This window comes from Canis aureus, chromosome 22 (genome assembly GCF_053574225.1).
Source record: "Canis aureus isolate CA01 chromosome 22, VMU_Caureus_v.1.0, whole genome shotgun sequence".
In the NCBI taxonomy this organism is placed as follows: Eukaryota; Metazoa; Chordata; class Mammalia; order Carnivora; family Canidae; genus Canis; species Canis aureus.
The window spans coordinates 26,477,519-26,497,029 of record NC_135632.1 but is presented as its reverse complement, the minus strand read 5'-3'; the positions used below and the strand labels follow the sequence as shown (position 1 = coordinate 26,497,029).

At 38.1% G+C, this 19,511-nt stretch overlaps 1 long non-coding RNA gene across 2 annotated transcripts in view; it reads right to left on the bottom strand.

Annotated features, from left to right (window-relative positions):
• Positions 1–19,511, bottom strand: part of LOC144293946 (uncharacterized) — a 90,950-nt gene that overhangs the window by 70,198 nt on the left and 1,241 nt on the right. The gene's annotated exons all lie outside the window — the stretch shown is intronic.

Sequence of the window (19,511 nt, the reverse complement as noted above, 5' to 3'; positions counted from 1 at the left end):
CTCTGTGGGTTTGCCTTTTCTGGACATTTCTAATAAATGGAATTTAAACAAGATGTTGTCTTTTATGTCTAACTTATTCACTTAGTGTGTTTTCATGGTTTATCCATGCTGTAACACGAATCAGTACTTCATTCCTTTTTATGGTTCAATCATATTCCATTGTATGGAAAATATATCACATTTTGTTTACCCATTCATAAGGTGATGGACATTTGTGTTGTTTCCACCTTTGGCCATTATGAATAATGCTGCTATGAACATTCTTTGTACCAGCTTTTATGTGAAAATATGTTTTCATTTCCCTTGGGTCAAATTAAGATTTTGAGACAAAAAATAATTTTTAAGACAAAATACATAATACAGACTTGGGTAAATTCTGCCCTTGCAGCACAGTACAGATTAAATATTCTCATTTGTACATCAGCACAAAGTATTTCTGGGGAATAGGAGAATTCTGGGAGATTCTAGCTGGCCTTTTTGGGTCCCATCCTGGCCGAGGCAGGAATTTTAGCTTCAAGCCCCCATCACCACCCTACCCTCTGCTAGGTATCTATACCCCACTCTGCAATCCAGGAGGTTCCTGAGCATCTGGGCTGTTATCTACCTGCGGTGAGTCAGAGTGGGGGCCCTGAAAAAAAAAAATCTCAGAGCACAGATGGCCATCATTCCTGCGGGATGATTGGCAAACACTGTGCTGGCAACTACGTATCAGCAGTCCTCTCTGGACTGCAACAGCCGGCACAGATGAGCCTGTGAGCCTGTGCTTGGCTTCTGGAGGACCTCCTGGGACCAGAAACATGCTGTGCTGATTCTGGTGGGGGTTTGTGGTCTCTCACTTGTGAGCTGCACCCCTTCCAAATGGTTCCTCCCAATCCTTCCCAGTATCTTTCTCCCCACCCATGGGTTCTTGTTATCTAGTTGCCTTTTACTACCTCTACAATTGTCTACTTTTCACCAGCATATTTTGAATTCAAGACTCAAACATGGCACCTTTATTTTCTTTTCAGTGTCTCTGTCTACTCACAGGAGAAGGTAATTCATGTTTGGCTGCCTGGGTTAGGGGAAGAGGTGAAAAAAAAAAAAAAACCCAAGTAAAGGACTTTGATCTTAAAATACAACTTTGAAAAAAAATAAAATACAACTTTGGAGTGGAAGGAAGAAGGTAAGAGCACCAATTGGTTATTCTCAATATTATCCCTCAAGAGCAGTGTTCTCAGAAGTGCCATACCATTTCTTAATGATAAATTATCCCATAAGACCATAGGTTCGATATTTTTCTTAGATATTTAAAAAGAAAGAAATTCACTAGTATCAATTTCCTCCACTGAATCCTAATGATGCCTGGTACAACCTGAATCCTCTGCGGACCCAATTTTGGAAATGAGGCAACCCAAAGCATGTAGCCACAGAGTGTCTATTTTGAGCTTAGCATCATTAAATGCCCTCAATTAGTCCCAGTTAAGGAGTCAGAATAGCTAGGCTATGTTCAAGAAACAAAGGACTCCAAATTTAAACTGGCTTATAATAACAAGGGTTTATTTCTTCCATAGTTGTGTGCCCATGTAGGGCTGCTGTGTCTCTCTTCTGTGTCATCTTCTCTCCAAGATCCCCATGGACAGAGCAGCCATTATTGGGAACATTGCCAGCTGGACCAAATAGAGTGTAATTCACACACTGCCTCTTTGCCTTGCCTAAATATTATACACATTACTTCCTTCTACATTTCATTGACCAAAGCAAATCACTCAGCCATGCCAAAGTTCATAAGGTAAGGCTATATAAGGATATATAATCCTTTTATGAAGAGGGGCTCGATAGTGAGGAGTCCTGAATTTGAGTGAACAGTAAATAAGTCAATTACAGTGCCAGAATCAGCAGGCTCCACAAATCTTTGGACCTTTGTGTGGGACCTGTCACCAAGCCATACTTTCTCTTCCCCTCATCATACTTCTCTTCCCCAGTTCTTCTTTTAGATCATTTGGGTCCTTTCATATTGGGACCACATCTCCTGATCAAAGCCATCTCTTTATCCCATCTTTCTCTAACTTTGAATCTTGGAAAGTAGGAATTAGGTTCTCAGACTCTTCCCTCTGAGAAGGCCCTTGGTCCTTATGCTTCTCTCCTCTCAGCAATGGGTACAGCATTCTGTTGACTGCCTATTCTGCTCCCTACTCAGAGGCAATGTCAAGGGCAGGAAAGCCATCTCAGCAATGGGTTACATAGCCAGCTCCGATCCCAAGCTGGGTCATGGAGAACTCCATGGTTTACTCCATATAGTGATGTTGACTAACTATAAGATAAATGTCATATCTTAAATATAGAAACATATGATCAATTAACTAGTGTCGACAAAAGTAATAAGTTGACAGCACTCAAGAAGTTCTCTCAAACGTACATGCTTATGTTTATATATTTATTCTAAATCTAAAATCCTTCCTGTCTTTGATCACTGTATCAATTAAGATCGTATTCACCTGCAAATAACAGGAAACCCCCAAAATGACTTAAATAACTAGATATTTAAGGGAGTATGTTCTTTTTTCATGTAACATGATGTTTGAAGTTAAGCAAAGCTGGTACTGAAGCCCAGTGATGTTATCAGAAGGTCCAGGCTCTTTCTCTTTTTCTACTCCTCCATCTTTAATGTAATGACTTTCATGTCCACGTTTGTCAGTTCGTTGTTTTCCAATGGTTGCTGCCCCTCTAAGCCTCATGACTGTGTTCAAAAGGAAAAGAGCAAAGGACGACCGAGCTTTCTCTTCAGGAGGCTTGGCCTTTTTATTCAGGAAGTGACACACTAGGGCCCTCCTCATTATGGACTTCTACCTGTATCTCATTAACCTGAAGGGTGTCATTTGGTCCCCTCGTTATAATATAGGCTGGGAAAGAAAGTGTTCAGCTCATACAGCCTCTGTAATTGAGACAGATAACAGAAAAGAAGATTGGTGGTTGAGTTTGGGTCAGCTAGCCTACAACATCTGCCACAATGCCTCTTTTGTGAAGTTTTGCCCACTATCTCAGTCTGATCTGTATGATTCCCACAATGCTACCTACATCTGTGCCCAAATTAAGCATTTATATTATCTACATTATTATACTTTTGGGAGTGGTTGGTGTTCTAAGCTTCCTTGTTTGATGCCTCAGCAATCCTTCCTTGGCAAATACCCTAATACTAGTTGGTTTTCATCTAGTGTGTATAAGTCATATGATTCTTGGGTGATCAAAATTATTGACATAACTACATGTTTGCTTTCTGTTATATTTCAGAGATACCAGTTGGTATTAATCTGATGTGTGATTTTTCACCATCTTTGTATTTTTATTTATTTTTTATTTTATTTTACTTAAAGATTTTATTTATTTATTCATGAGAGACACGGAGAGAGAGAGGCAGAGGCAGAGGGAAAAGCAGGCTCCATGCAGGAACTCTGATGTGAGACTCGATCCCCAGGACTCCAGGATCTCGCCCTGAGCCAAAGGCAGATGCTCAACCACTAGCCACCCAGGTGTCCCCATCTTCGTATTTTTAATTCTGCTCTTGGTTCAAGCTCAGTTCTCTTCATACAGAGATTAATTTCTAAAATACTAATTGAACCTGATCACAGTTAAAAGTTACAATTTTACTTCTCACTATTTAACTTCATAACATGTACCAATATAGCCCATGTGAAGGGCCTGATATTAACAAGGCATAAAGATTTTTATTGTACTCTCTTCTGAGAGAAGTGGGTGTCTCTAGGTAGATAATGAGGAAGACCATTTTAAATGATTCTTCCCTAAATAAAAAATGTGTTTCAAAATAATTTGCTGTGTCTTATTTACTAGAGTCTTCCAGTTACAAGTAGTGTAACAATTAATTGTAAAAAGAATAGCACACTTTCAAAAGGGGGTGGATAAAAACATATAAATTCAAACAGTCTGCTGTAGCCAATAATAAACAAAAATTAAAAAGAAAAGACAAAGACAAATATAATTACTGTCAAGGTACCTGTGACCAATATTATTTGAATTTAGTAAGATGCAGGAATTTGTGGAAGAAGAAAAAAGGAATTCGTATCTCAGTTTCAAACAAAAATATACACACATATTTAAATTTGAATGTTCCATCTATTTGATGTAACAGAGTTATCTGCAATATGTCCCCACCTGATTCTTATAGCACCATCATTTCCCTTCCAAATTCTGGGTGGCTTCCAACAGACACCTTGATAGCTGTGTTGAAGACAGCCAAAGAGAGAGATTTTCAGGATGTCTATCTTTCTGTCATCTGCTGGTCCTCAGGGAGAATATGGCTTAGTGGCTGCTGTCCTTAGATCTTCTATCTATTGCTCAAAGGAGAAAAGAAATCCCAGATATAGAGAAGAGACAAAAGTGGCCATTTAATTTTGAGTTGCGAAGCTCCAGAAGATTCTGAACATTGGTAGCCAAGCATGATTTTCAGAGAAGTTGCAAACACAAAATGAGGTTTTATTCCAGTCATCTTCAATACCACTTCTCCTCCCTCACCAAAAATATACAGTAAAAAGAAGAAAAACAGATTTTTGAGTTTATATTCTCAGAAAAACAACCTAAGGTAGGAAATATTCCCCATAGAGAACTTGAAGAAAAAACAGATATGGAATTAATATGCAACCCCATATACACTTAAGATGAGGGGCGTACTTAGGCAGTGAGAGTAACTCTGCATTGCCAAAGGACACAGTCAATCTTTTAAAATTTCCAAGCTTGGGACACCTGGGTGGCTCAGTGGTTGAGCATTTGCCTTTGGCTCAGGTCGTGATCCTGGGGTCCTGGGATCAAGTCCCACATTGGGCTCCCCACAGGGAGCTTGTTTCTCCCTCTGCTTATGTCTCTGCCTCTATCTGTGTGTCTCTCATGAATAAATTTTTAAAAATCTTTAATATTTCCAAGCTATTCCCAAGCTTTATTTGTAGATCTAATTTACAAGAACATTAAAAGATGACATTCAGGATCCAAAAAAAAGGCTTAACTAGCCAATTATTTTCTTCTTGATGGTATGCAGTTTTTTTCTAGGGTAATCTACTTAGGCTACATAACCTCAATCTCAGAGACTAATAATATATAACTAGTAACTCCATCTTTTCCTTACTATTTATTATAAACTCAACATCCATAATACCTTTATATCATAATATATATTCATATACCACTGAATATACATATAAACATATATAAATATAACTGTTAATGTAATATAATCAATCATATGAATATTATTCATATTTTTGAACCAGTACCAATAGATAATATGTTCTGTAGTTATCAATATATATATCCATCTTATTATGACCCCTTAGATTAATATGTTCTATATCTGCCAAAAGATCAGTAAGATTTAAATTTAAAAATCAGATCAGGGATCCCTGGGTAGCTCAGTGGTTTAGCACCTGCCTTCCTTCAGCCCAGGGCTTGATCCTGGAGTCAGAAGATGTCAGGCTTCTGCCTGGAGTCTGCTTCTCCCTCTGCCTGTGTCTCTGCCTCTCTTTCTCTGTGTGTGTGTGTCTGTGTGTGTCTCTAATGAATAAATAAATAAAAATCTTAAAAAAATAAAAATAATAAAAATCAGATCAAAGATAATTATAGTCAAGTGTGTAGGATAAAAAGTATGGGGGAGGGGGATCCCTAGGTGGCTCAGCGGTTTTGCGCCTGCCTTTGGCCCAGGGCGCGATCCAATCCTGGAGTCCCGGGATCGAGTCCCGCATCGGGCTCCTGGCATGGAGCCTGCTTCTCCCTGTGCCTGTGTCTCTGCCTCTCTCTCTCTTTCTCTGTGTCTATCATAAATAAATAAATCTTAAAAAAAAAAAGTATGGGGGATATTGGGCAACTGCATTATATTAACACAGTTTTGCAATGTGCATACAGTTGAAGAATCTATGTGCCCATCATTGCCTACCCTAATAAGTTCTGATACTTCTATAAAGTAAAAGAATCATAAAACATAGGTCTTTAAAATTAAGGTTGGAATTGTAGACACAAGTACAATCAGGGCTTCAAGGAACCTTCTGAAGCATCTAGTATAGTTTATTTCATAGAAAAGGAAACCAAAATCAGAGAAGCATTGGCTTCCTCAAAGCCACACAATAAGCTAGTAGAAAAGCTAGAACTAGAAAGTAGGAGTTTTTTTGCTTGTTTTCACTTTTAGTCAAATGTTCTTTTTACATCACCAAAAATTTGGAAATTCAAGAATGTATTCCTGCAACTTGTTTCAGGATGGAATAATGAAAACTTTTCAAGTCAGAAACTTCTGGCTGTCCCCCAATAACCATGTTCTCCTCCTTCTATGTGAAGGAATCCTAATTTTGGGTGGGCACATGTTGGCCCACTATGCAACCTCATTTCACAGCATTCCTTGCAGCTAGGTGTCACCATATGACCAAATGAGATAAGTGTCCTGTGGCAGTTTCTGGAAGCTTCCTTGTTTTTTGTTTTTTTTTTAAAGATTTATTTATTTTAGCAAAAGGGCAGGGATAGAAGGAGAGAGAATCTCAAGCAGACTCTGCACTGAGTGCATCCTGATGCAGGGCTTGTTCCCAGGGCCCTGAGATCACAACCTGAGCTGAAACTAAGAATTGGATGCTTGACTGTGCCACGCAGGCACCCCTTCTGAAAGCTTCCTTAAAAGCCAGCTGACATTTATTTACCTGTTGCTCGTCTCTTCCTTCCTTTTTTTCTGGTGAGAATGCAGACATGATGGATGGAATTGGAGCCTCTGTCTTGAACTACAAGATGCCCTTGAGACTAAATGTCACACATGGTATACTTACCAGCCCTGAGCAGCCCTAAGTCAGGGTACTCCCTGGGGGCATATCTGCCCTGGACAGCCCACCTCCAGACTTTATAGGAGAAAAAATCATCTTCAATCTTACTTATGCCATTATTGTTCTGAGGCAGTACTCCAGGCAAGCCTAACCCTGATACGCAGTCGAAATATTTAAATAACTCCCCCATATTTTTATGTTACCTTTTTGAGTGATCTGGCTTTTGCCCATTTCCATCACAGCTCCAGGAAAGGGAGGCAGAGCCTCTGAAAGGTGGAGGAGGAAGTTGGCAGGACAAAGAAAAGGCAACCCCTTTGGCTTTGTATACAAGGTCTGAGAGCAGTATATCCTGACATTGCCACTCCAGGTCAAAGCCCCAGAGGGCCACGATGGCTTTGCCAGAGGAAGGGAGGCAAAGCCAAAAACTGAGGAGTTCTAAAAGGAGTGGCCTCACAGCTGGGCTGGTAGACATATGGTGTAGAGGTGACATTGCCAGGCTGGGAAGGGGCAGGAATAGGTTAGCCCTCAATCTTCCCTGAGCCGGCTTGCTCCCTCTCCTTTTGCTGTGCTTTGTAGTTTGGACTGTGGCAGGGCTCATGGAGCTGTGTTGGGGTGGTGCTGCCCAGACCAGCCACTGCAAAAATCTTAGGCCTGGGATCTCAGGTCAGTGAGGACTCACATGGGGCTAGGTAACCAGGGAGTCACCTCTACCTGAGGACCCAGACAAGAGAGCAGCCTCTGGAGACCCTAAGAGTAGAAGTAGCTGGCTGGCCATACTGCAGGTTTCACTCAGGAGGGCCCAGCATGAATCAGAGGCCCTTCCACACCAACAAGAGGTCTTACAAAATCTCCATCTACCAGCTGCCATTTTTTATTGAAACTGGAGAGAAGCTTTAGTCTGATCCTGACACACAAATCCAATAAATTCACCCCAACAGGGTCCATCAACACCAGAAGAAACCTATTGGCAGGCCAGATTAGAGTTTTCCTCCCCCTTATTCCTTCCTCTACCTGTGACAGCCTGTGACCCCATCCATGGAGGCCTGTTGAAGAAAGTTAAACTTAAGGAAGCTACCTTTTCTTTGCACATCTAAATGTTGCATGGGTGAATACTGGACACCACTAATCCTAATATCAACAGCAGTGGAATTTTAAAGGATTTTTAAAGATCTGTGTATAGGCTGCCAATCCTGTGATAGGAAGGTATGATATTTATATAATATCATGGCCTGAAGCACTTTGCTAAAACAATAGTGTTTATTTACTGGGTACAAGAGTACAATTTTTTGTGGCCTTAACATGAATTCTTAAGTGGCAATTGTTTCTGCTTGGAATCAAAAAAAAAAATGTATTTCCCTTATTGTTATTTTGGATGCATCTGCGGTCCAGTTGCGACATCTGGAATGTGTTGAATCTAGCTTTTTTTTACAAACAAAAAGAATTCTAATATTAATTTGGTTTTTTAAAGAGATGGATATTTACTGAAACTGGAGCTGTTTGATATAAAATGTTCAGAGTGTTAGGAAAAAAACAGATTTGTCTAATTTGTAACTTAAAACAAAAGCTTTTGTGATACTGGATTCTGAGGGAATTTTGTTTTTACTTGTCAGACTTTGCACAAATGCCCATTAAACATTTGAATGATCTGCTAACAAACTAGCATTCCTTTTAAACAATGAGCAGAGATGTAGGAAAACCCAAATGATTTTAGACTAAAAACATAGCCAAGCAGTCTTTTGTTCATTTTAAAATCATGTTTTAAATTAAATAGGAAAAGAAGAAAAAATAAATAGGATTTTTTAAAGCTCTTTAACGGGAAATTTATAATTTGGTATCATGTGAGTTTAAAATTGTGTTAAATTTTCTTAGGAGATTAATATTATTCTAAGTTTAAAAGAGGTTAAAATCCAAATTTTACTCTATACAGTGAAGGCCAAAGTTGGTATCTCTAATGATAAAGTTTATTTGTAACATACTGTTAGATAAAAGAAGGAAATTAAGAAACATATACTAAATGGCCAAATATATCTTTTTCTCTGATTGCCTCATTTGAAATAGACTTGGATTCTGAAAGCAATTCATGTCTTACATGAAAAATTTGAGATTACTATGATGAAGATAAACTCACCAAAGATTATACAACTACTTTATTTATTTATTTATTTATTTATTTATTTATTTATTTATTTATTTATTTATTTATGATAGACAGAGAGAGAGAGAGAGGCAGAGACACAGGAGGAGGGAGAAGCAGGCTCCATGCCAGGAGCCCGACGTGGGACTCGATCCCCGGACTCCAGGATCGTGCCCTGGGCCAAAGGCACCACAGGGCTAGATAAGAAATTACTGATTCTTGAGCTCCTAATTCAGATTATAATGAGAATCTGATTAATTCAGTTTAGTTCACTGTTCATTCCAAATCAGTTGTGGCCAGAAATAAAAAGGTCATGTGGCGTCTTGGGTTGTCTCAGGGGCAGACATGTTGACACCTACATTATAGATGTCCTCTCTTCTTTGATAACAGAACCAGCTTCTATTTTCAGACAGGAATATGCCTAAGCCCAGGGGATGAATCATGACTATTCCAGGTAAGTTATTATAAATGCATTTCCTTTTTGCCAAATATGCATTTATCCAGACTCCCTTTGAGCGGGAAGTGGATACATCACATCTCTAATATCTCTAATGAGATATAAAAAGGAGTCTACACGAAAAAAAAATAAAATAAAAAAAAATAAAAAGGAGTCTACTAGGAAAGACTGTCTTCTCAAATAAAAGAGAGATAGAAGAGAATCCTTTCCTTCCTTCCATACTCTTAACTCTGAGGATAAGTCATGCTTTATGGAACAAACCGAAGAAATCCAGAGGTGCTAATTCAAAGCCCTGTTGTCACTGAGCCTCAGAACTAATGCTAGAACTGCTTACATCTAGAGTTTATATATATATATATATGTAAATTTATAAATATATATGACTTATACGTACTTATATGTTTTAAATAAGTATTATTTAATCACCTTTAATCAGGCATTACCTATATCCAAAAAGCTAGGTATTTCTTCTGGGGCTGTGACAGAAGTAGGTTCTTTCAGAAATGAGTATGAGGACAGAAAGGAAATTATTGATATATCCAGTATTGTTTTTTATACTTCCACTGATCCTCTAAGGTAAAATAGTATTATTCCCCTTTTATGGACAAGAAAATGGAGCTTTAGAGAGGGTAAGTAGCTTGTTTAGTGTCATTAAGTGCTAGAGACAATGCAAAATGAATGCAAATCCAAGGACTTGCTATATTTCAGTTTCACAGGTATCGCCATCCAAAATTGCATTTGGACACACATTACATATGTTGGACACTGAAATAGCCACAAGAGAAGATAAAGGTAGAATAGACAGAAAATTTCACAGAGAAGAAACGTGACTGGACCTTCACAAATAGAAGAATTCAGAGAGGAAAAGCAAGGCTGGAAGAGCATTCTAAACAGAAGGAATACAGAAGGCAGAACAAGAAGGGAATGTTAGTGAGAGTCTGATTGGGGCTGTGTAAGGTGAGGTCATATATTAAGGCATTCTAAGAGCCAGGCTTAAAAGGTTAGATTTAATATGATAAAGCTGGAACTAGGGAACACTGGGAAGTTTGTGAACAGAGCAAAAAGCAAAATATTGACAGCAGTCAATAGAGATTTAATTGGCATGGATTCTAGTCATGTAATTATTGGAATCATCCACACACAAAACCAGGTTACCTCCTTTGGTCTAAAAGAAAGTGATCATTTAAAGGAAAAGAACTTGATGACTGACCAGATATGGGAAATGACAGAAGAATGTTTCCTTTAAAATATTTGTCCTTTTTAAAAATATATATATTAAATTTTATATATTTATATTATATTATATATTATAATATAATATATTAAATTATATATAATTATATATATTTTATATATATAAAAATTAAATATATAAATATAATATTTATTTAATTTATATATTTAATTATATATTATATTATTATAATTCTATATATTATTATATAATTATATAATATATTATATAATATATTATTATATAATTATATAATATATTATATTATTATATTATTATATTATTATATATTAAATATATGTATTTTTATATATTTATAAGTAATTAATTAAATATATATATATATACATATATACATATTCTCTTCTTTTCATGTGTCATTTCTTTCTTTGTGACTTTTCTTTCAAGTTATATCCTATTCTTTTGTCTTCTCACTTCCTTTTCCTTGTCCAGGCTGGCTGAAATGCTAACTGCAGCTACATAAAACAAAGCATTTGCCAAAAGGGAAGCCATAGTGGTTCTGAAATTAGATTTTTTTTTTTCGGTCAGTTCCACATAGGACACAGGAAAAATTCCTGGTGGGGAAAAGGAAACAGCTTCTCCTTTTTAAGGTGATCAAAGATTAATTTATGTTTGTTAATGAAGTTATTTTCAGAGCCTTACCTTCTAAGTTGTACATGGTAGGTAGCCCTGTGAATGTTGTATTTATTCACCTAATGTCTCATTTCTTTTCTCTACAGATATTCTCATGCTAAACTGAAGGGACCAGGGGCATGAATAGAACTTAAAAAGTTATTGGACCTCAGCACATTGTTGTCCTTAGCAGATTTGAGACTGTCACATTGCCTAACAAAAACGCAATATATAGAAAAGCTCCACAGAAATCACACCCCTAACAATTCTTCCTCTCTTTGGCAATTCCTTGAGATCCTAAAAAATGTTCTTTGAAAATAAGGGCCTGACTGATTAAAATAAGAGCTTTTATCTGGTTTGTTTAAAAGAATGTCCAGGGAAGGCTGGGTGGCTCAGTGGTTAAGCATCTGCCTTCAGCTAAGGCCATGATCCCGAGGTCCTGGGATCAAGTTCCATATCAGGCTCTCCACAGAGAGCCTGCTTCTCCCTCTGCCTATGTCTCTGCCTCTCTCTCTCTCTCTCTCTCTTTTTTTTTTTTCCTCTCTCTTTCTATGTCTCTCATGAATAAATAAGAATCTTATTTAAAAAGAAGAAGAAGAAAAAGAATATCCAGGAAAGAGGTGATGTGCAAAGTCCCTGAAAGGGTCAACAGTTGGTATTTACATCAGAGATTTCCTTTTCTCTCCTGTTTGTGGCTAACTTCTCTTCAGTTTGGGGAAAGAAATTCTTGGAAATGAATGTAACTCTAGTTCATTACACTGGACTAGAACTTCAAGAAGGCACTAACACTGCTGCACTCTTTGCCCTAGAGGCCAAGGAAGAAAAGAAAAGCCAGACTCCCACAAAACAGTAAGAAAAATATAAACAACTCAGAAGAAAAATGGCTAAAGGCTATGAACAGAGCATTCACAGAAGAGGAACCCGAACTGTCAACAAACAGTAGAGAGAGGCTCAACTCCACAAGCAATCAGGGAAATGCAAAGTAAAATGAAAACAGATGCCATTTCTTGCCCATCAGGGTGGCAATTAAAATGTGATAATATCAATATTGGCAGGTGAATAGACAAATGGGACTCTTAGTCACAGCTGTAAATTGATATATATTGGCACAGCACTTTAAAGGGCAGTTTCATGTAACCTATTAAAATTCGAAATGTGCATATCCCATAACCCAGCAGTTACACTTCTTGGTGTTCACTACAGAAAAATACTCATGTGGCTCCAATTAGATAGGTTTGTTGCATGTTATCTGTAAGAATGAAAAAAATGAAAATAACCTAAATGTCCAGGTTTGACCAGGGAATGGCTAAATAAATATGATATAGCCACATTATGTAAAATTATGCCAAAAGGAATTAGATCTATAAAGATTCTAGAATTTTGTTGTTAAAGGAAAAAAAAATCAAGTTATAAGATGCATACAGTATGATACTATTTGTGTTAAAAACCTGTGACAAAGGGCACCTGAGAGGCTCAGTGGTTGAGCGTCTGCCTTTGGCTCAGGTCATGATCCTGGGGTCCTGGGATGGAGTCCCGCATCAGGCTGCCCACAGGGAGTCTGTTTCTCCCTCTGCCTATGTTTCTGCCTCTCTCTGTGCGTCTCATGAATCAATAAATTAAGAATGTTCAAAAAAATAGAACAAAATATTATATATTCTAAATATATGTACTCTACAAATATACAGCATAAGTATACATTTTCTACAAGTATTCTAAAAGAACTACACATTTTCTTTTAGTACAAGTACTTTCTGTAAGTACAAACACCAAATATTTTACATAAGTATACAAAAGGAAAGGCCTAGAAAAAGATCTGAAAGGATTTATACCAAACTACCAGCAGTGGTTACCTCTGGGAAGGGATCTGGGATACAGAGTTGGTAGTCAAAAGAGGACTTAACCTTACCTTTAGTGCTTTTATGATTTTTTTAAAGATTTATTTTTATTTATTTATGATAGAGAGAGAGAGAGAGGCAGAGACACAGGCAGAGGGAGAAGCAGGCTCCATGCCAGGAGCCCAACGCGGGACTCGATCCCAGGACTCCAGGATCGCGCCCTGGGCCCAAAGGCAGGTGCAAAACTGTTGAGCCACCCAGGGATCCCCCAAGTGCTTTCATGATTTTTAAGGGAAATATATATATATATATATATATATATATATATATATATATATATATATATATTCTCAAAAGTGGGTAAGAAAAGGAAAAAATTTAAACAGAGAGAATAAAATGATGGAAATGGAGGTAAGAATGACTGGGGGTGAGTAATGGAAGATGGTGGGGGGAGTTCTACTGGCTTTTTCTCCCTGTGCCTCTGCAAGTTTTAAACAGCTTTTGCTTTTCTAACTTACAAAAGTCTGCACAGTGATGCCTCTTGACTCAGAAAATCAGTTTCAAAGTGATTGGGAGGAATGTATGTGTGAGTATGTCTCCAGTGGTGTAGACCAGCGCTGGAGATGAGGTTGTCAGACACTTTAGATTTGATTCCAACGCCTGAGAAAAGGACGAAGAGATTCTCCAACAAGCAAAATTCAGAAGGAAATTTCTGTTAAGTGGGTAGCTGTGTGGAGCAATTCACTGGTGTAGGTTGGTTTGGGATTTTTTTTTTTTTTTTTTTTGCTTCACTTTGAAGGAACATCTAAAGTTCTAATCCTGATCCTTATGAGTGTAGATATATCAATGTATATATATCAGAAATGACTAAAAAAACTTTTTTAAATGGGAAAAGATTCACATAGCCTCCCTCTTTATTTGGCCACCCTCATGGAAACCAGGGATTTAATGCATAACTTTGTCCCACTATGTTAGCTTTCTTCCACCATGTAGTTTGCTAATATAGCATAATGGTTCAGAACTCACATTCAAGGGGCACCTTGGTGGCTCAGTCAGTTAAGCATCTGCCTTTGGCTCCGGTCATGATCTCCAGGTCCTAGGATGGGCCCTGCATCAAGCTCCCCACTGGGCAGGGAGTCTGTTTCTCTCTCTCCCTTTTCTTCTGCACCCAACCACCTCGTGCTCTCTCTAATAAATAAATAAAATCTTAAAAGTAAAGAAATCACATTCAGATGCCTAACTGATTTAAGTGTCACTCTGATAGTTACCACCAATGTGATCTGGGCCAAGTATCTGACCTTTTTGTGCTTCTGCTTCCTTCTCTTTAAAATTATAATAATAATAATACCTATTATTGTCATAAAGATTAGATGAACTAATAGAAGTAAAATGGTTTAGAATAGTATCTATAAGGTACATAGGAAACACCCTATTGGCATCAGTAATTACTGTCATTGTTGTTACTTTTAATAAGTCAGTTGCTTTTCAGTTATTTGTTTAGGCAGGTTTTGTGAAGATTAGGTCAGCTTGGTTCAGACCAACCCCCAAATTTAGGCAACCTGCCTAAGAGATTAAGTGTTGAATGAATAAACTATTATGCAGATGATAGGGTTAAAGGTGAACAAGCAGGGCTTAAGCAACCTTGCCTAGTGGACAGACATCTCTGCGAGTATGCACAAGGCACTGGAGATGTATGCTGGGCCTATGCTGGGCCATGTGAATACAGACCTAATAGAAGCAGGGGACCATACCTTGAGATTTAAATGGAATTGGCTCAATCTACATGCAGTGGGAATAGCACAAATTCCCTATCTCTCTGGGAATTCTGATACTATGATTTATGCTTTTCCAGGTCATTTCTGGTGCCAGGCTTCTGTTCCTGAATTACTTCACCTGTGGATTGCCCTGCTGCCCACCATGCATTCTCTGGCTATATCATGTTGCTGTAGAGAGGGAAAGGAGACCACCTTCCATGATATCCCTCACAATACACCAAAGGCACAAAGCTTTTGTGTTATGGAGCAGAACCTTACTAAAGGTTAGAAACAATAGAAGGGCATTATGTTACCAAGTCACAGAACAAAGATTCATAAATCTTTTACCTGTTAACCCTCTTCTTAAAAGTGTTTTAGCTGACTTCATCACTGATTTCAAAGTTCTTTGTTAGAAGCAATAGCCACAGAAATTTTGGCTGATTTAAGCAGGAAAGCACTAAAGAACCAAGTTGGAAGTCTGTGTCTCCAAAAATGACACACAGAATCATGCTATGGAATTGCTTCAGTGAAGAAGCTTCAGCTGTCCCTGCTGGGCAGTGAAATACATCCCAGCTTGCACACCTGACAAGGGTAGACAGTAGCTCTAATTGATGCCATGGCTGCTGCTGCTGCTGCCACGCTTCTTCTGAATAGTATTCTCTGTAGTCACTGCTTTGTGGCATCATTAGTCCCCTATTCAAAATTTAGGGTGGGTGCACTTCATTGGTGTGGTGCAGGTCGCGGGCAGTTCTACTTGCAAGAAATTCTGGGAAAGCAGTCTCTCCCCAAAATGTGAAGGATTCTCAAATCCACCAATGCAAATTGTTTATTGCAAATGTTCTCTTTGTCAGTGCTTCCCGAACTTTCATGTGTTTGTGAGCCATCTGGAGATGTTGGAATGCAGCTTTTAATTCAGTAAATCTAAGGTGAGGCCTGAGATTCCACAGCATGCATGTGATGTAAAGCTGCCAGTCTGAGGACACTTTGAGTAGCAAAACTCTAGAGCAAAATTTTTCAAATTTAGTTGCATATTGGAGTAACTTGAAAAACACTTCTAAAAAAATTAATGTATATATTTTAAAGATTTTATTTATTTATTCATGAGAGACAGAGAGAGAGAGAGAGAGGCAGACATTGGCAGAGGGAGAAGCAGGCTCCATCCCACGACTCCAGGATCATGCCCTGAGCCAAAGGCAGATGCTTAACCACTGAGCCACCCAGGCATGCCTAAAAATCTAATATTGATTGGATCTTGCCCTCAGCTGATTTAAATTGGTCTAGGGTAAGGCCTGGGAATACAAACTTTTAAGTCTTCAGATGATTACAATGTACTCAGATTGCATCTTGCACTTCAGGCTTCAATTTCTTGTCAGTTTTCCAGATTATCTCTTTTCTCCAAATTCCCATGTTTCCACTTTTCCAGCCTTGCATGGTTTCCCCTTCAAATTCAATTACTCTCACTTATTATGCAAAACAATTTGACACTCTACCCCTTAGGTCCTTGAACCTAATTTTGCATATCCAAAGATTTAAAGTTTTCCTAGTCCAGCCCTTTTCAAAGGTATATAATTTTGTTGCTATGGAAGAGTGTGATGTGAAGTGATCTGTGGACAGTGTTTTTAAGTTTTAATACTTATATGCCTATATTTTAATGTGAATTGCTGAAAAAAGTAACACAGTAAATGTTATTTCATAAATACTACTGCTTAGGACAAGGAGTCATTTTTGTAAAATTAGGTAAATAATATAAAGATTCGAAGCAGATACAAAAATCTTGAAAATGGTTTGTAAATGAATGAAGTTTGAAAGTGCTTATCCTAATTATAAGCCTTCTATTAAAAATCCCAGGCTTTAGGGACACCTGGGTGGCTCAGCGGTTGAGTGTCTGCCTTTGGCTCAGGGTGTGATCCTAGAGTTCTGGGATCGAGTCCCACATTGGGATCCCTGCATGGAGCCTGCTTCTTCCTCTGCCTATGTCTCTGCCTTTCTCTGTGTCTTCTATGAACAAATAAATAAAATCTTAAAAAAAAAAAAAATCCCAGGCTTTAGGAATACAAAAGAACTGGCAGGGGAGTTAATAGCAGCCTTTCTTTCTTTCCCTTCTCTTCCAATCTCTGGAGGATAAGGAAGCAATATAGATTTATTTCTGAATTTATGAATTATGCTACCAGTCTTAATACATTGAAATGGCTACTGATTTCAATAATGGCTATTGATTTCAATAATGGCTACAGATCTTAAATAATAACATTTCTTCTCCTATTAAGTGAAGATTTCATAAAGCTTCAAGGAAATACCACTAACATTTGAAAAAGTCATAATTTAAGACAAAAATAACTATAAGAATTGAAAATAGGTTAAATCCTTTAACCATTTAATCTTTGACAATGGGTGAAATTTTTTAGGATTGTGGAAAGCCAATCCACAAATCCACAAAGCCAAAAAACTCCTAAACAGAAGAAATTTTTCAAACTGCCCTAGTGACATCATTGTGAACTTTTTAGAACACCAAAACAAAATAGATCTTAACCAGGACTGTATTAACAGATTTCTCAGTAGCAACAGAAACTAGAAGATAATAGAATATGTTCAATATTCTGAGGAAAAAAAGACAACTGTAAACTTAGAATTATATATGCAGTAGAATTATCTTCAATGATCAAGAGCAAAATAAAAGCATGTGGGGGGGGGGGTAGGAAATCTGGGCACTTGCCACATCACACTCCCATTAAAGTAAACTCTGTAAATTTCCTTTAGGCACAACGAAAATAATCCAGAAAGACTATTTGAAATATGTAAAGAAATGGTAAGCAAAATATTTTTACAAATGTTGTTGGTCTAAAAAATATGTCTAATTTATGGAACGGAAAGAGGATAAAATTAAGTAATGAATAATAACAATATTTTATAAATTTGGAGGGTTAGAGTTTAAAACATCCCAAGAGGGGCGCCTGGGTGGCCCAGTCTGTTAAGTGTCTGCCTTTGGTTGAGGTCATGATCTCAGGTTCCTGGGATTAAGCCCCCTCTTGGTCTCTCTGCTCAGCCAGGAGTCTGCTTCTCCCTCTCTCTCTGTCCCTTCCTGCCCCCCACTCCCGCCCTGGCTTGTACTGCTTGTTCTCATTCTGTCTCTCTCAAATAAATAAGTACAATCTAAAAAAAATCAAAAAGAACCAAAAAACAAAAATCCTAAAAGCTTTAAATTATTTGAGGTGAGTAAACACATTTACTAGTTTTAGACTTTAAGTTTACATGTTAAAATAGTAAAATAGCCTTAAAATATAGAGTGTATTGCTCTGAATAAGTAAACAGTTTTTTAATCTTTTTCGTTGTGAGTGTATCTTGCAGAGTCCGTTCTTAGGAGCATCCTGTTGAGCCTTTTATGAAAACATCCCTCCAGGTTGGTTTTATGTTTGTTTCTGCAAGGCAATCCAGATCCTTTATCTGAGATCTTTTGGGGGAGGAGGAAGGGATTGGGGAATCAATTTCTAGGTTTTGAGACTTGAGATTTTTAACAACATGTACGTGCTAAAAATTAAACTCTAAACTGTTATGAGATGCAGGCAATAGGGTTTCAAAATTTCACTGGAGTTAAGTTTTTTTCTTTTCATTCAGAAATGAAACAAGCTTCCTCATCTACTGGGTGTTTTGTATTTTCCCTAATCTACCCTTTTCCTGAGGATGTCTTTCAGGGACAATGGTTTTCTGTAATATACTCAGTTCCAACTCCCACCTGGAGACACTTCAAACCCTTATTTCCTGCCTGTATACTTCCTTGTCTCAAGTTACAGACTAACAACCTCTTGCCCACACTTGGGATGACCACCTATCCTGGTTTGCCGGGGACCTGGTTCTCTGGGGATTGGGGTTTTTTTTCCGTGCTAAAACCAGGAAAGTCCAGGGCAAACTAGTTGACTGGTCATCTTACACCCCAGCCCCTCATATCTAGGGCTAGAGAAGAATCACTTTAGGAATACTCTGGTTTTCAGTTTAATTTCTGGCATCTTGCGATTTCCCTTCATTTCTTAGGGGTTTAGCTGAATATTAAAAATAAGGTTAGTATTTTATCCAGTAATACTAGGTGTTGGTAGTGGTAAAGCTTTCAGATTAAGGAAGTCCACCACTGTTCCAGCTCAAAAAGTAACATTTAAATGCTTTTCATCAATACAAAAGTGAAGTTTGAGGATTAAAGTCATAGCCGGTTACCCTCCGTGAGGAAAGAACGCTGGAGGGGTTCCCAAAGTTGTGTGATTTGCTCCACCAACTGCCCTACAGCTCACCCTTGCTCTAGGCCTTGTTTCTCAGACCTTGAGAATGTTCTAGAATTCTCTAAGCAGGCCTCGTTTCCTCCGCTAAGGCCTAGAAAATAAACGCTCGCCCTCACAATCTGAACTCCCTGAGGGAAGAAATGTTTGCCTATTTTCTTGAATCCTGTATCTACCGTACCTGGTTGTCTGTCAATTACCACCGACATGTTTCTTGAACCAGTGAATGCCCTGAACACTAATTTGGTCGGCCCCATCCGAGGTTTCTTCCAATCCAACCCCATCTACCTCAAACTTGACAGAAAGTCTCCCAAGTGTGTGGATTTTGGGGGGTCTCCTTCCCCGTTGCCTACAGACTTGGTTCTATTTTCTATTTCCGCAGGCATTTAATTGATCTTGGAGGCGATGGGAGGGGATAATCGT